Raw genomic sequence first — 17,721 nt, 5'->3', positions numbered from 1 at the left:
GGCAGTTTTCATGCTCCTTCCAAGCCACATGGATTTGTTCCACCACATGTCAGAAGCCTGTGGTGACATCACCTGGGGCTTCAAGGCCCACCACGAGGACTCTCTTACTCATCATGGTGTAGCTCACATTGCCAGCACCAGCCAGGTATGTTCTGAACCCATCACACATGTGTGTGTCTAAGGTGGGAGAGGATGGCTGCATTAGTTTTACTTCCTTTATGGGCCAAATCAATAAGCAAACAAACAGTAATTTCCCCATAAAGCACAAAAAGTGTTTGATGGCCTTTGATGAGTTGGAATAAAATAAAGCCTTGATTTTTAAATTTTATTTTAGAATTCTAGTGAACAGTGAAATCAGCGAGCTAATCCAACAACCCAACTTTGACTAGGATAAATAAAAATAACTATGTAATCCCCTATTTCTTAGGACAGCACTGTGCTGCTGGGAAATCAGCAAAGCAGTGAGTGTCATAAGAGCTGTAAGAAGTACCTGGTTCACTTGTTTCATAAAGATTTACTGCATTTACAGGCTAAATCTCCATAAGCCATAGAGAGCTTTTAAGACAATTATACTGCAGTGTCCTCTTTCTGCAACAGGCACTGCCATAATCTCACTAAACAGCATTGGAAGAGCAGGCTTGTTAATTAACCTGCAGCATTTGCCTTTCATTCATAGTAAGTTACACATTTGTAAAAAAAAAAGAGCGAGAGAGAGAGAGACAAATAAATAAAACATGTTGCTGTTTTTCCTGGGTCTAGTACTTTGTTTCTAAAACATTCCGGGAGGTTTATTTTATTCTATTTATACAGGCAATTATACTTCATCTTTCTAATGCATACACATTTAACAGGGTGGTTTGTTAACCAACTCCCCTTTGGGCCAGGCTGGGGAGCCCATTAGATTGGGCAGAGGTGTCCCTCCACTCAGCTTTGCCAGCCTTCAACAGCCCCCCACTGGTTACCATCAAAGATGAGATGCCAGTGTCATACCATAGGTACAGAGCTTCCCCTCCTGCCCACCAAATAGGTGGATGGAAATGCAGGCAGCCAGAAAGGTTTTTAGAAGCAGTTTATTAACCGCCTCTTTCAGAGGGTCTGGGAAGGCTCCCTCACAGAGAGAAGCATTCAGCACCCCGCAAAACCCGTCGCCCAGCCCTTCCCAGCTAGCTTTTATAAGCCAGGATGGGCAAGGATCAAGGAGACAGGTGGTTTGTTCCACTCGTCCAAGCAGCCTGTCCACATCCTCAGAGGTAACAGATTGGAATTGATCTCACACAACTTGACTAGACAGGGCTGTAGCACTCTCTCGCCCCGGCCCTGCTCCCACGGTGGAGTCTACCTCTTCCTGAATTTGAGCGACTTTATCTGCAAAAAACTTTGCAAAAGCATTGCAGGAGATCATGTGGCCCGTACTGGGCCCTGGTGGAGCAGGTGGTTCTTCTAAATTGCGAACCACCTGAAAGAGTCTCCTGCTGTTTTCCGCAGATGCAATAGAGGCAGTGAAGAAGCTTCTTCACCGTTGCTATCGCCACTTGGTAGGCTCGACATTGAGCTCTAACCCATGTCTGGTCAGTTTCAGAATGAGTTTTCCGCCACCGGTGCTCTAGCCGTCTCAGCAATTGTTTCATTGCCTTCAGATCCGTGGAAAACCACAGGGCTGTCCGAGCTCCATGCAATCGGAGAGGGCGCTTCAGAGCCAAACAGTCAATGGCCCTGGTTAACTCCACATTCCAGCGGGACCCCAGGGAATCAGCTGAAAGGCCATCCACATGGGATAAAACATCCCCTACCACTCTCTGGAAACCATTTGGATCCATTAAGTGGCGGGAGTGGACCATCCGAATCGGTCCCACCTCCCTGCAGAGGGGAAGGGTGCAATCCAGTTGCACCAGGAAGTGATCTGACCATGGCACTTCTTTCGTTTCGCTTTCATTTAGTGTCAGATCACCAACATTCATAGAGGTGAACACCAAGTCTAAGGCATGCCCGCGGCTATGAGTTGTGCCAGACTTATTCAGGGACAGCCCCATGAAGCAGCTCGGGCAGGGAATCCTTGGTGCAGCGGGGAGGTCGGTACAAATGTGTTTGCTGTGTTACTTCGCCACCAGACTGGGCAGAAAGAGAATTAGGATTTCTCTCTAAGTTTTCATGCAGAGCAACATAAGTGTATCCTTCAGCCAAATAGACATATGCAGTCTAGAGCTGCACCAAAAATGGCAAAAGCATTCCCCCCCTTTTTTGCCACTCAATGGGTGGGTGAGGGTGAAATAAAGTCCTCTTCATTTCCTGTGTTCCTTAGTTTCCATAACCCCTTTAGCTACCCAACTAAGGATCACCGTGACCCTCTGAGAACAGAGCAGCTAAGCCAACGAGAGGCAAGGCAGACAGAAAAGCCTGAGTTCAGGGAGGAGACTGCAAAAGGTCAGAGGGTCTAGAGGCTGTGCAGCTCCCTCTGGGTAGAATTAATGACAGTCGCAACCACAGGCCTGGAAATATGTAAGGCTTTAATAGCATATGGATAGCTAAAATTATGTCATGGTACAAATTCCCAATATTTGGCTCTGCGTCTGGATTTCAGGCATTCCAAATCTGGTTCTTTTCAGATTTAGGTTTATGGTTTGGCTCCCATAAAATACGGGAGCCTTTCGCTGTGCACACAGCTATATAAATAGTACCCAGACATAAATTGCATGAAACTGATTTGAAATTCGAGAACGCTTTTATGGTACCTATGGACTTTGGAGAGCTTCCTCCCTTTCCCTTCTATTACCCTAATGCTTCTAATAAATTTATAACTCTAAGGACACTTGGATGCCAAACCAACCGTTATTTTTAAATTTCAATTCTTCTCTTCATTTAGTTTGCCGCCTATCAGACTAGCTGTGGTCAGAAAGCACTTTCAGCTCTGCACCACAGTATGTTTCCCCCCATCATATTAAATGTTGCATCTCTGATTATTGTCATATCTTTCATAAGCTGATAATTCATATTTAGCATCCAATGAGAGGGTAGGATTGGGGAAAATTGTGATATAATATCCTGCCTTCATGTCTGTGTGGATTTGTCAGTGCCTGTGGCTTCATTGGTTTGGAGTGCCTACAAGTTTGGCATAACGGCATGACACGTCTTTCTGCTAAAATTTCCTTTTCATTCTGGATGACGAGGTGCCGGCAATTTTTTTATTTTTATTTTTTGTAGGCCAAAACAGCAGAAGGATGGGCATGAACAGTTTGTTCTGCAGTGCTGTTGAATATTCAGTGGCTGTGAACCCATTGAATGACTGAGTATGTGAACATGGTTCCAATGTTTTATGATTGTTCCCTCAATACTGGACGTTTTGAATGCTCTTCAGATGTACGAAGCTGTGTTATACAGAGTCAAACCACTGGCTAATCTAGCTCTGGGCCTGGTGCCCATTGGGATTGGTAGTGCCGAAGGCAGGGAAGGCAGTAGGTGCAGCCAGAGCCAATGACAGGCATCCAGTTCTAGTCATTTGTTATGGACTGGTTTGATGCAGAAAAATGGTGGGAGGAATCAGCTGAGGAACCAACAAGGGAAAAAGGCTCAGAACCAGGGGCGTGGTGGTGAGCCAACAATGAATAGTCAGAGGGAGAAGGCAAGGAAGAGGAGATGTAAGAAGCTGAAGAGATAACAGGGCTTAGGGAGCTAGGAGAATCTGTGGTAGAGAGAAGACTAGTCTCAAAAGCAGAAGCTGAAGTAGTAGTGTGGGAGGAGAGAGGCCAAGAGGCAGAAATGAGTCAGGCTAGTGAAGAATCAAAGGTGTTTCCCTCTCCTGCTGCGCCAAGCTCCCTTCACCTCTGGTCTACCAGAACCAGAAGAGACATGAAGTGGCAGGAGCAAAGGCAAACATGCAGACACAGTCTCTGATTGCTTGGAAAAAAACCCTGGGGAGGTAGAGACATAGACAGCTGTAGGGAGGTGGGGGACCTTTATCTCAGCAGCTGATCCATGGGGACAAGACCTACTGGGGATGAGTTCCTGTGCTCATTAGGCCTGACAATCCATTAAGTTGGTGCAGATCTTGCTCTTGCTAATGCAGAGTTCACTCCAATGTGCTTACTCCTATCACTGTGTCCCCATCCTCCTCCCTGTTGAGTTCTACAAGGGCAGGACAAAGCCGACAGCCAGGTCTACCCCCTTAATAGGGTGTAAGTAAGCAGGTGGGGGCTGGCTGAGGGCAGACCAGGGGCAGTGCCCCACTTGCCCTAATAGACCAGCCGCCATTGACCCAGAAGCGGGAACCAGAAGCTGCAGGACAAACTAGTTGTCAGGATCAAATAAGAAGCCAGGAGCAAGGAGTGATCAAGAAGTAGGGACCAAAGAAAGAACCAGAGGACTTTCTGCGTGCAGAATAGGTGCTCCTCCACTGAACTATTGTCCTTCTCCAGCTCCAGAATCTCCTGGGAGGCAGGGTCAGGGGGCATGGTTGTGCTCCACCTTCCATGCATTATCCGTACATATGGAAGGGCATGACACAAATGGGCCTATTCAGTCCTGATGTCTGTCTGTCTGTCTGTCATATATCTATCTATCATCTATCTATCTATCTATCTATCTATCTATCTATCTATCTATCTATCATCTATCTATCTATCTATCTATCTATCTATCTATCTATCATCTATCATCTATCTATATCTATCATCTATCTATCTCTATCTGTCTATCTGTCTATCATCTATCTATCTATCTATCTATCTATCTATCTATCTATCTAATCTATCATCTATCTATATCTATCATCTATCTATCTCTATCTGTCTATCTGTCTATCTATCTATCTATCTATCTATCTATCTATCTATCTATCATCATCTATCGCTACCTTGTTATTGCTTTTGTATCCCACCTTTTTCTCTAAGGAGCTTAAGATGGAGCACATGGTTCTTCCCCTCCTCAATTAATCCCCACAACGACCCTGCAAAGTAAATTAGGCTGAGAGGAAGTGACTGGGTCAAGGTTACTCAGGAATCTTCATGGCTGAGTCGGGATGTGAACCCTGGCCTCCCAGGTCCTAGTCTAACACTCTAACCACTACACCACATTGGCTGTACCTGGGAGTAAGTCAATGGTGTATACTCCTAAATAAGTGCATATGGTTGCAGTTTCAGAATGCCTATGAAAAATATTAAACTTTATTTGCTAATGCGTTTAGCAAATTAATATATAGCTAACCAGCTTCTTTAGAGCCTTTTTCAATTATTTGCGGGGGGGGGGGGGAGGGGAGGACACAATAGTTCCCATGTTTTGTTTTGTGATTTACTGTTTAATAGTGCCACAATGATGCAGCCTTGGCACATTGTCATGCCACAGAAGGGAATTCTTTGGACACGCTAATAGTGCTGGTGCGGAGATTGTTTCCTCTATTTAGATGTCACAAGAGCTTTCTTTTCCGTCTGAAATTTCAAGTGTCATATACAACTGTTACCTTTTCCCTGGATTATCTTGTACAAAGCTAATAGTTTTGGAACGGATGCAGATATTTTAATGCAATGCTATGGTTCTGGTTTATAGAAAAAAGGATCAATTTCTGAGGAAGGCTTCAAAGAGGGAGACTGCCCAAAGTTATAAATGGCTCAGTCCCTTAATTCTATCATAATCCTATTTGATATATAGTTCTCAGTGCTGCTGAATGCTTTTAGGGCTCTTTGATCAAGCCAGCACTTTCAAACATGATGCCTCCTGTCATCTCAGCCCCTAAAAATAACACAAATTGCCATTTAATTTCTGGAACCATCCATTTTCTCCAATGTTTATTTGGCAGAGAAAACAGAACACCAGACTTTGCACCCATTCATCATGCCTCATGCCAGTCCTTGAAAAATTAGCAGATTGTCCGGAGACCCAGCATATTTGAGGAACCTTATGATGGCGCTCACAAGATTGCATGCCCCACTTTATCACTGGACATTGCTGCCATGTATGAAGAAACCACTGCCAGTGGCTCCAGGAGTGTGCTGCAGTTACAAAATGCTTCCATCTCACCTGGCAAGCAGGGTCTGGCTTTCATTGGCCATGTGTAGCTGCCAGTGTGGGAAGGTGAAGAAAGATTGAGCAAATCAATGGAAGAGACAGCTATCAATGACTACTAGTCATCATTGCTGTGTACTACCTCCTGTGTCAGAGGCACTGTGCCTCTGGAAGCCTGATGTTGGGAATCACAACCAGGGAGAGTGTTGTTGCACTCAGGTCCTGCTTGTGGGTGTCCCAAGGGCATTTGCTTGGTTTCAGGAGTCCAGTCTCTGGCTTGATAACACAGTGAGTGTGGTTAATTAAAAGGATGCTTTATTGTCAAAACTATGGGGTGAGCTCCCGTTGCTCAGTTCCTGTTCCTGCCAACCTAGCAGTTCAAAAGCATAAAGTGCAAGTAGATAAATAGGTACTTCTCCGGCGGGAAGGTAAAAGGCGTTTCCGTGCACTGCAGCGGCTTAGTCATGCTGGCCACATGACCCGGAAGCTGTACGCCAGCTCCCTTGGCCAGTAAAGCGAGATGAGCGCTGCAACCCCAGAGTCGTCCATGACCAGACCTAACGGTCAGGGGTCCCTTTACCTTTACTTATTGTCAAAACAAACAGATAGCTCTGGACGGCTTTAACACAGCCTCCAACCTCATCAATCAAGATGACCCTTCTGAAGGCTACTTCCAGCGTGCCCAGAAGCAACTGAACTTTCGCTTCCTACACCTTTTGTTTTGCTTCCTATCTTGCAGCCTTCCCACTCGTTGAGATCTCAGACTGAGTGGGTTCACTCTCTCCTCTTTCCCATTCCCTGAGAGGCTGTCTCTTAACTCTTCCCTACCTGTTTGTGCTTCCGGCAAGCTTTGACTGCGTTCTAGATTGCTCCCCGCCATTCCCTTATCAGCCAGCATTCCAAGGGGCAGGGGAGTTGGCACTAGTCAATGCTCATCCTACATCACAATTAACCCTCTCTGTTCTTGGCTGCTTTCTTCAGTTGGCAGCAACCTTTCCCTGGGAGCTGGCTGCAAACTTTCCCTGGGAGCTGGCTCATTCATGACACTTGGCCACTATGGGAACAGGATGCTGGGCTAGGTGGCTCCTTGGCCTGATCCAGAATGGATCTTATTATGTTATTTTCTTCTCTTGTGCAATGACTTAGAATGGTACAGTACCAGCATTCCTGTGCATTTTGAAGGGGTGGTAGTGGTCAATAGCAGTGTGACAAATGGAAGGCCATGGTGAATTTTTGTGCCTTCCTGCCCTTAAAATTAATCCCTCCCTAAACTGTCAAAATGGTCCTTTACCTTCAGGGTGGAGATTGATGATCATGCAGTAGAGAGCTAATAACAAGTGTATGTAAACCAGGCAGAAGCTATATCCTGCTCCATTCAAAAGCAGCCCATGTGGTGCGGCAGAAAAAAATCCTTGTGGAGGATAGGGCTATCAGTGGCTACTAGCCAAACATACACCATTTTGTTTGTATGCCATTTCCCCATAGTTATAACCATGCTCAGCAGCTTATAATATGAAAACAGTACCTAATTACAAATGTAACGAAAGTAGCCATAAATAATAAATAAAACACATCAGAAAGCATATAGCCAAATTGAACAATTGCTACATAAATCATAATAAGTTCTAGAAATAAAATAGCAGCAATCCCTGCCCCCCACAATAGGGTTGCCATACATCTGGGAATTCCCAGATATGTCTTCTTTTGGGAGTCCTACATGCCCATCAAACATGAGTCTGACCAAACTGCAGGAGGCAGTGGAAGACAGGAGTGCCTGGCGTGCTCCGGTCCATGGGGTCACGAAGAGTTGGACACGACTAAACGACTAAACAACAACAACAACATGCCCATCCGGGGGAATTTTACATTTTAAAGCAAATGTCCTGGATTTGGGTTTTTTTTTTAAAAAAAAAATGTGGGTGAGTGGCTCTCACATGGGCAGCTCAGGCTCAGCGGTGATAGGGCTATCGGGCGATTGCCTTAAAAAACCTCAAGAACTTTTGTTTCTGGATTTTTACCTCTTCAAATATGGCAACCCTGCACAACAATTCCCCAACCCAAGAGTCTGTTCAGCAGCCTCAGCTTTCGTAGCAGGAGCCAGACAGGGCCCCGACCTCCCAGGTCAGGTGGACAAAAACCTGCAAAGGAATCACAAGTGAAGAGAGTATTGTTGTGCTCAGGTCTAGCTTTGGGGCTTCTCATTGAGGCATTTGGTTGGCCACTGTGGGAACAGGATGTCAAATTAGATGGGCCTTTGGCCTGATCTGACAGAATTTTCCTTATGTTCTTAAGAAATAGTATTTGTAGAGATGTACCCTTTGCTGTATTTCTGGTCAGGATGGGATTTTCACTCAGGCCTGCTCCTGGGGTATTGTGTCAAGTCCTGTTAGCTTGTTTCCCTTACAGTAGCCTTTAGGAGCTACCTGGAGGGTAGTCACTTTGAGAGGCCTGCCTTTTCCCACAGTGTAGCAAACTGTATATTCCCCATTGTTTAAGTCAAGGGTAGGAAATCAGCAGCCCATGAGCCAGAACTGGCCTGCCAAGTGTTCCCTACTGACCTCCCACCCACCACTGTTTCACAGTGGGAGCTGTTGCCTTGGTCTCCCTGGTGTTCAGACATGAACAGGTTTTGTCTTGTGGCTCAGAAGTCAACAAACAACCTTCGACTGTCTTCTGATCTGTTGTCTGCCACCAGTTAAGCAGCGAGTGTTTTTACCTCCTGACCCAGCCATTGCTAATTTGAACCAGAACGTCAATGAAAAGGGAGTCGAGTGCATTGCAAGACCAAGCCACTAGACGGAACCCTGCCAATGAATATGAAATATTAGTTGCGGCATATTTTTTTGAGAAATGCACCTTTTTGACAGCTTGTGGGTTCATGGGCCAAGAAAGCTCCCTAGTAACCCCCCCGAAGAGCTGCATTGCATTCTTCATGGCAACGGGGTTATTTATTTATTTATTTATGGGTTCTGATTGCGTTTTCCAGATCCTATACAAACCCTGATAAATTAGCCAATCAAATTTAGATCTGAATCCAATCCAAAAGTTCTACTGCCAAAGGTCGGTTCCATCATAAATAACATCAAAACTACAAGCCACGGCAGAAATGAAACCTACTAAAAATAAATAAAGCAATCAAGTGCACTGTTCTGCATCAGTCTGAATATAGACTCTTTGATTCAGGACAAAATCTCCTCTGGTGCAATATTGCAAAAGTAAATTAAGTGACCCTACAGCTGTTCAAATGAATCGGTCATGAGTCCTTTATTTTTAGTTGGCTAAAGTGTGATATTCTTATTTGCATCTTATAAAAGCTTGGAGATGTGCATTATCTCGTTATGTTGAATAGTCCCATGAATAAATTTGTGATGGGGTGGGGGCTAACACAGTGGCTTACAGGGGAATAATAACATGTTTATTCAATGGCAAGTTCAAATGAAGTTATTTGTAGTAGTATGTTTAGAATTGCAGCTGTAGACTAGTGGTAGCTAATCTGTGGTCCCCCAGATGTTGGATTCCATCTTCAATAAACTGCACGCAGTGTGGCTGCTAGTCAGGGATTATGGGAGTTATTGCCCACCTGGAGGTCCACAAACCCGCCATCCCTGTGAGCATCCATGAGTTGTGAGGTGGATAGGACATGTTAAATTCTCAATTTGGCTGTAAACTTGTTGAGTATCCTAAACCAAGATAACCCCATGCAGAGTCCCTTCACACACACACACACACACACACACACACACACACACACAGTTAATGTGCTAAAAGGATAATTCCCTATGAACAAATAATATTTTACTTATTCATTTATTGAGACTTTTCAACCTTCCCTTCACCTGAAAAACCTCTCAGAGTGATTTACAGCTTGGGGGACGGGGGACGGGACGGACGGATGGACGGACTAGATAGTCCCTGCCCTCATGCTCACAATCTAAGGAGACTGGGGAGAGAGAACAAATTCAGGCTACATTTCTTAAAATTACAACAACAACAACAGCAGCAGCAGCAGCAGCAGCAGCAGCAACTACAACTACAACAACATAATTGTTACAGCAAGCTAAGAAGGAAACAACTGAGGGAGAGAAGGAGCTAAATACAACCTCCAGAACTGACAGAGTATCCCTGCTTCCATTCTCTCCCTCTGCTGCTCACAGATGGAGTGACAGACAGTAGGAGGAAGGCTTCTTGTGTTCCTTTGAAAACAGTGGTTTGCCTAAAGCCTTCTTGGCCGACATGAGCTTTGAATAGGGATTTTATGTATTCCTGGCTACTGCATTAGCTTTCTAGCAGCTTCATAGAAATGATGGGCTGTATCAGCCTCTCTCACCCAGGTGCTCTCCAGATGTTGTTGGACTATAATTTCCATTAGTCCCAGCCAGCATGGCCAAAGATGGATGTGAGCTGTAGTTCCAAACATCTGTAGGGCAACAGGTTGGGGAAGCCTGGGCTTACATACTCAGTGAGAAGCACCCATCTCTTAGCTTCTATGCAGAGTCCCCCTCTAGAGGAGTGCTTAGAAGCTGGCCCTCCTAACTCAAATGCTTGCCCGTCCCTCCAAAACAACTCCCCTCGAGCCACTCATTCGCCTTTCTGATCAAAGAGCCGAGTGGCTTAAGCTGGATAAAGTCACTGTTTGGTGACAGACTTCATTACTTGGGCCAGCTTGTGCGTTTCTTTCATTTATCCAGGGCTTTGGAGGATTTCAGTTTAATTCTTTGGGTCTTAAACGTAAGCGCAACATTCTTACTGGTAATCATTCATTTTAATTTTAATTACAAAGCTGGGCAGGTTTTTTGTTTTAAACCCAGCAACAGCCACACAACTGTGCAAAACAAGTGTGTTCTGTGAAACAGTCCTAGCAAAACATACTCTGTTCATAGTTATATTACACTGCTCTTCAGGCTTAATTCAGAAAGTCTGCCCTTATGCACACAACCTCTCCAATGAGCAATTATGGTTTATTTACTTGTTTCTAGCGGAATATAGGTGTTTGTTTTTTTTAAAAAAGGAAAATTTTATGGACTCTCACAATTTTCCACCATATTTGTTGGTGGAGAAACTGGAGAGACCATTTTATGGTATATTCACCAGGGGAGGGAGAAATTTTCCCACCATTTCTTTGGGGTTGGCAGAGTATCACACCTCCCCCCCTTTTGCCTAAGATTCCCTCCACCCACTGTTCCCTTGGGTCCAGAGACACCTGGAATAACTAATCTAGAATAAACAAAAAATTTTTTTCCTTCCAGTAGCACCTTAAAGACCAACTAAGTTAGTTCTTGGTATGAGCTTTCGTGTGCATGCACACTTCTTCAGATACACTGAAACAGAAGTTGCCAGATCCTTCTATATAGTGAGAAGGTGGGGAGGGGTATTACTCAGAAGGGTGGTGGGAACGGGTGATTGGCAGATAGCTGTGATGAGCCTGTTGACGACTCTTAACGACTGCAGTAGGTCTTACAGGAAAAAGCAAGGGGTGAGAAGGTGAAAAATGGCTTTGTCATGCATAATGAGATAAGAATCCAATGTCTTTGTTCAGACCAGGTCTCTCCATGGCTCATCACAGCTATCTGCCAATCACCCATTCCCACCACCCTTCTGAGTAATACCCCTCCCCACCTTCTCACTATATAGAAGGATCTGGCAACTTCTGTTTCAGTGTATCTGAAGAAGTGTGCATGCACACGAAAGCTCATACCAAGAACTAACTTAGTTGGTCTTTAAGGTGCTACTGGAAGGAAAATTTTTTTTTGTTTTGACTATGGCAGACCAACACGGCTACCTATCTGTAATCTAGAATAGAGACCACTGCACTTCAATTTTTACCATGGTTAGTTCTGTTTCAGAGTCACAACCCTCTGCAGTTCTATTCAGAAGTAAGCTCTGCTGGGTTACTCTTAAATAGGTTTACAGGACATTTTTATAATGTAAGAGCCCAATACAGCCATGGTTCTAGAAAGCAAGCTGAAGTAATTCCTTTCTGATTTTAGTGTGCTTTCTATATGCACACGTATTCACAGCAGAAGCCTACCAATTTGTTCATACATATTTTTTGGGGGGTGGGGAACTACCCTATCAGGATTTTTTTTTAAAAAATAATCAAATAAATACTGACCCTTTCAGTTATTATGGTTATGATTGCATCACTTCCCATGAGACATCTTGAAGCAATTTAAAATATAATGACATATATAAAAACACATATTTAAACACAGTTAAAATAATTGTATATAAAAACCATTTTTAAAAACAACTGTAAAAAAATGAAAATGAAAGCAAGAACACATACATCTAATCAGTTCAGATGCATAACAGATACCAACTGGCATAAGGATTTTGTAAGTCTTGTTGAAAGAGGAATGTCTTTAGCAGGCTGTAGAGTCTTGAGAAAAGGATTGTGGGGGCTGCTCTAGCACTTGTGATGTCACATGTTTGACATCATGATGTCACATCAGGACGTCACTCGTGGTTGGAGGAGCCAGGAACTTGGGGGCAGTGCAGCTTTAATAGCAGGCAGCTCCTCCTGCCACCACCATGGACTGGGGGCTGCTCAATCTGCTATAAAACTGATGGACGTGACTGAGACTCACTACTTTCAGTGGAACACAGAGTAAAACGTAGCTTGGGATTAGAAGAGAAAACTGATAAGAACAAATCATTAGTCTTTTTACATGCGGGAGAGGAAACACTAGACATTTATAATAACTTTGCTGGAGGTGAGAATATATTTCAAAATATTTCACTTTAGCAACGACTGAACACTTTAGCAACTCCTCCCTTAACATCGCTGTCTCTCATTGCCAGACGTCTAAAATCACCCCCCCACAACCAGCTCATTCTTCACAATGCTACCATGCCAATCCTTCCTGTCACCTTGCTTGTTAACTACTTCTGCACCTAGAGGCATATTGACAAAATGTGTAAATATATTAGCTTGGTTCTCCATAGAGATGAAATATGTACAAATAGTCAAATGATATACGTAAACATTCAAAGCTGTCTGTCATTTTGCATGCATGAAATGTTTAATTCAGCGTGTGCAAATACCATGCTTTAGACTTGGCAATCTTTTGTTGTTTTGATAGGCATCAAATATAAGCTCTCAGCTGCCTAATACTGCATGCCAGATATCAAATGCTGTCAGATATTAAATACCATTTTATACACCAACTGTCAAATATGACATGCTATTGCATGCCAAGTACCACATACTTTCAGACTCTATGCATCATTGCATGTCAGCTGTTGAATAGTCAAATATTAGATAACAAATATTATGACAATTAACAAATGCAGTCAAATATCAAATATATCATAGGATGTCAAATACAGAGATGGACTATTCAGATAATACTGAGAGGGTAATGTTTCAGATAATTCTAAGCTGCCTTTCAAGACTATAGCCTTCTCAATGTGGCTTACTTTAATAGCAAATATATAATATTACACCCAGAGAGAGAGAGAGAGAGAGAGACATACACATACACAAATACAAATGTTGCTTGCTGCGTGGAGATGTGAGACAGAGCCTTCTCGGTGGTGGGGCCCCAGTTATGGAACTTCTTCCCCCACGTAACTGAGGAGTTTCCATAACCACCCACAGACATTTTTATTTGTTCAGGCTTACAGCAGATCTGGTTAACTGCTCTGATTTTTTATACTGTCCTATTCTGTAGATTTTATGATGTTTTGATATTGTAGGATGTCAAATTTCATTTTATTGCTTCTATTTCAGTAGTTTTTGAAAACTGCTTTGTGATCTTTACTTATTCACTTTCATCTCTATCATCTATCTATCATCTATCTATCTATCTATCTATCTATCTATCTATCTATCTATCTATCATCTATCATCTATCATCTATCATATATCTATCAACTATCATCTATCTATCATCATCTATCATCTCTCTTTCTCTCATCTATCATCTATATCTATCATCTATCTATCTATCTATCTATCTATCATCTATCTCTATCTATCTATCTATCATCTATCTATCATCTATCTATCATCTATCTATCATCTATCTATCATCTATCTATCTATCATCTATCTATCATCTATCTATCATCTATCTATCATCTATCTATCTATCTATCTATCTATCTATCATCTATCTATCTAATATCTATCTATACTTTATTATTTTGTAACTTAGATTAGTACTGTATGCTCCTTTTTTAAATAAATATGCTGCTTGAAGCTCACAACAGAACAATTAAAATATACAGTAACCATTTTAAAGTCAGTGAAGCCAAATGAGGTTTAAAAACTTTCTATAGGATATCAACATTGTATAGGAAAATGGTTTGGAAGCAATTTGCTTTTCTGCTTCTCCTCCTCTGTAGGTAGATTTGGGGACAAAAGCACTTGAAATTTCCCAACACGCCTCTCCTACCCTTGGAGATCAATGGCTTGATAGATCACATTTGAACACGCTCAACATCTCCTGGAGCAAGTGGCAAAAGAACAACCAAATCACTTTTAATCTATCTATATCCATTTTGTACCACACTTCATGCTCTATGAGTATTGGCATGCCAAGAGAAACATTTCTTCCCAAGGTCAGGGAAGAAGACAGAAAAGGACCACTATCAAGATACAGACATTCTGGCATAAGAACAGTCAGGTGCTAAATGCCATCTCTTTTATGTAGCCTATTGCTAATTTTGGGATTTACATGGCTGTCTGTGTTTGTGCCCATGGAATTGGTAGGTTCCATAAATCTATTTGGCTCTTGCAATAAAAATAATAATAGTTAATTGGGTATGTAGCATTAATTTGTTGTCACAGTAAGATCAAACAATGAATTCACCAAGTTCAAAGGATAGGCTCTTTGAAAACACACTTGCATTGGAATTTTGCAAATTATACCCCCCGCCTACCGCCAATGACTATCAGGCCTCTTGACAGTGGGGCCAACTTGAATAAAATATGGGGGGGGGGCAGGTAAGCCCCACCCCACATAATTGATCACAAAACCTGATCCCCCCATTTGAATGGCAAAGCCCATCAACCTTGGGGGCCCCTGACCCTCTCAAATATTTTATTGGTGGGAGCTGAAAGGACCTTGGCCCCTAAGAGTTGAGTACTCAGGGAAGAACTTTGTTAACTTTGTCTCTCCCATTCATAGAATCATAGATTTGCAGGGTTGGAGGGAACCCTGAGGGAGTCCCACTCCCTGCAGTGCTGGAATCTCACCTTAAGCATCCATGACAGATGACCACCAAGCCTCATCTTAAAAACCTCCAAGGAAGGAGAGCCCACAACCTTCTGATGGAGTCCATTCCACTGTCAGGCATCTCTTACTGTCTGCACAAGTAGGGCCCTGCAACAAAATATTTTAGTTTATAGAGTGCTTCTGTCCAGCATTTCAGCCATTCCATCCCCATTCCCCCCCATTCCCCCCCTTTTCTTTCTCCATGAATTAGCATTCCATGCTCACTAATGCTCAGCCCTTATTGACATGTTTTAGGGTTGCCCCCCCCACCATTTGTGTTTGTTTTCCTCCATCTGAGATTTTTAAGGAGGTGGTCCCAGCTATATTAATACAAGCTACATTTAATCTAATCCCTTTTAATCCCACCTGCAGTAAAAGGCTGGGTTTCTTCATTGATGCATACGGGCAGCTTGTACTTCCACCTCTGGGGATATTAAAAAATAGCTTTTCAATATACAGACAAAGAAATGACTCTCCTGGTATCTTTTTGATATTGATATTGTGTCTCTTTCTTCTTTTCCATTCACTCCTTTCCATTCCCCTTGCCACCTGGTTTACAGTCCCCCCCCCCCTTCTCTGTCATAATTCCATGGGCTCTTCTAGACGACTCCTACAAACCTCAAGTTACCCTAAACTATCCTGGTACTTCTGTTTTGTGCATGAGTTTGGATACATTCGCATGAGCTTACAAATGGTTGAATCAGAAACCGAGGGAATCAGTGTGACCCTGCAGACAGGGACCTGTGTCTATTATTCATGTGCAGCTCACAAGTGTACCATACGTTAGGGGCTTCTATAAATAACACATGATGGTAGTGAAAGTATGCATAAGGCCAGACTACACAAATAATTCCTTTACAACTGGTCACAGCTAGACTGTACAGTGTAGCAGGGCATTCTGTGAACTGACGCTGACTTTCATTGCAACATGGCTTTGCAAGCATTGGGCATTAACTTACGATGCACCAAGCCAGTACGGCAGGGAAGTTTCTCTTCTTCCCATTGGTAACATGTGTAGCCAGAGGTGACCATGGAAGCATGTACAGCATCATTCTGCACCTTGCTTGTCTGCAGCTTACACTCTTGAGAGCCTTTGGCTTTCCCGAGCCCTGAAAGTCAATATAGATTAATAAAACGGATCCCAACAGCCCATAAACACTGTGAGCGATGGAACTGTTAAAAATGCAAGCCATCAGCATGGATTTAATCCAGTGCATGCTGATGCTGCACAAGGGTGCATACTTGGAATGTGGCAATTAGATTGGTTAACAGATGCTGCTCTAAAAGAGCATTAATTGATCAGGAAGCAGAAGTGAGGTGGGGAATTACATGCACACATACATAATATTATTTGCATGCTGCCTTTCCACAGTTCAAACTATGGTCAAGGCTGCTTACAACATGAAAAAATACATAACTACATAACTGCAATCCTAAACAATAAGTAAAACATTAAAAATACCCAACGAAATGGAACAATTTCCACAAAAATCACAAGATACAAAATAAAGATAGAAAAAAGCAACAGCAACAACACACCCCAACTCCTTAGCCCAAGTCTGTACAGTAGCCTCAGCTTTTGTAGCTGGAGTCAGTCGGGGCCCCACCCTCCTAGGCAAGATGGAAAAATTCCTGCTGTTCTTCAAAATGCATGAGAAATATGCATGAAAATGCACACAATTTTTGGTAGGACTTTAAGAAAAAAAAATCTTACATTGATTTGGAAAGGGGCAAACTGGATTTAAGCTTTGTCTCCAGTGTTAGTTCTACTGAGTAGACTGATGGAAATTAAAGAACATGACTAACCTAAGTATGTTAATTTCTATGTGGCTACTCTGAGCAGAATTTAGTTGGACACAACCCTTAGACTGGAAAAATGAGAAGACAAAATTGACAGATTTGTCAATCCCTACCATTGATAGCTTTATCCTCCCTAAATTTGTATAATCCCCCTTCAAAGCCATCTGATCTGGTGGCCATCACCACATCTTCAAGTTCCATAAATAAATGCATGCTGTGTGATAAGAGAATACATTTGCCTTTGTCGCCACTCTAGGTTTCCACTGCATAAAAAGGACATACGTTCTTCTGACTCTGGCAGTGCCTACTTGGAGAACCACATTTGCAGCAGAAATCTCCACTCTTCAATGAAGGCCACCCACAGAGCAATAGCCTGCAGCTCTCTGCATGGATCAAGGACCAGAGTTTTTCGAAGCTGGGATTTACTGCAAAGGATTAAGGTGCTTAAATATAGATTGAGTTGCTTAACATTACTCACCCGGAGTAAAAATTTCAAAAGTACCGCATGGGAGAACGTGAGTTTTGTTTTGAGAAACAATGTCAGGATCCAAGACAACACGGCACTTGTCCAAAATAATTCATTGTGCTAAAAACACAGAAGGACTTGCTCTCGACATTGTGGTTGGGTGACTCCCTTCGGATCAGTCTGTGTAAACAATATGCATGGGAACGAGAATGCTATACGTCTTTCTCAACTGCACCTAGTGCC

The 17,721-nt window shown here is 42.9% G+C and overlaps 1 long non-coding RNA gene across 1 annotated transcript in view; it reads left to right on the top strand.

Annotated features, from left to right (window-relative positions):
• The window catches only part of LOC310769995, a 101,033-nt gene extending 83,607 nt beyond the window's left edge, over positions 1-17,426 (top strand). Inside the window, exon 3 of the long non-coding RNA XR_014551913.1 lies at positions 17,269-17,426. This is a non-coding gene — a long non-coding RNA (uncharacterized lncRNA). The remainder of the gene's footprint in view (positions 1-17,268) is intronic.
• Positions 17,427-17,721: the final 295 nt, after the last annotated feature.

This window comes from Podarcis filfolensis (genome assembly GCF_964270895.1).
Source record: "Podarcis filfolensis genome assembly, chromosome: 8".
NCBI classification, from domain to species: Eukaryota; Metazoa; Chordata; class Lepidosauria; order Squamata; family Lacertidae; genus Podarcis; species Podarcis filfolensis.
The sequence above is the reverse complement of the archived record's forward strand: the minus strand, read 5'-3'. Positions and strand labels throughout refer to the sequence as shown.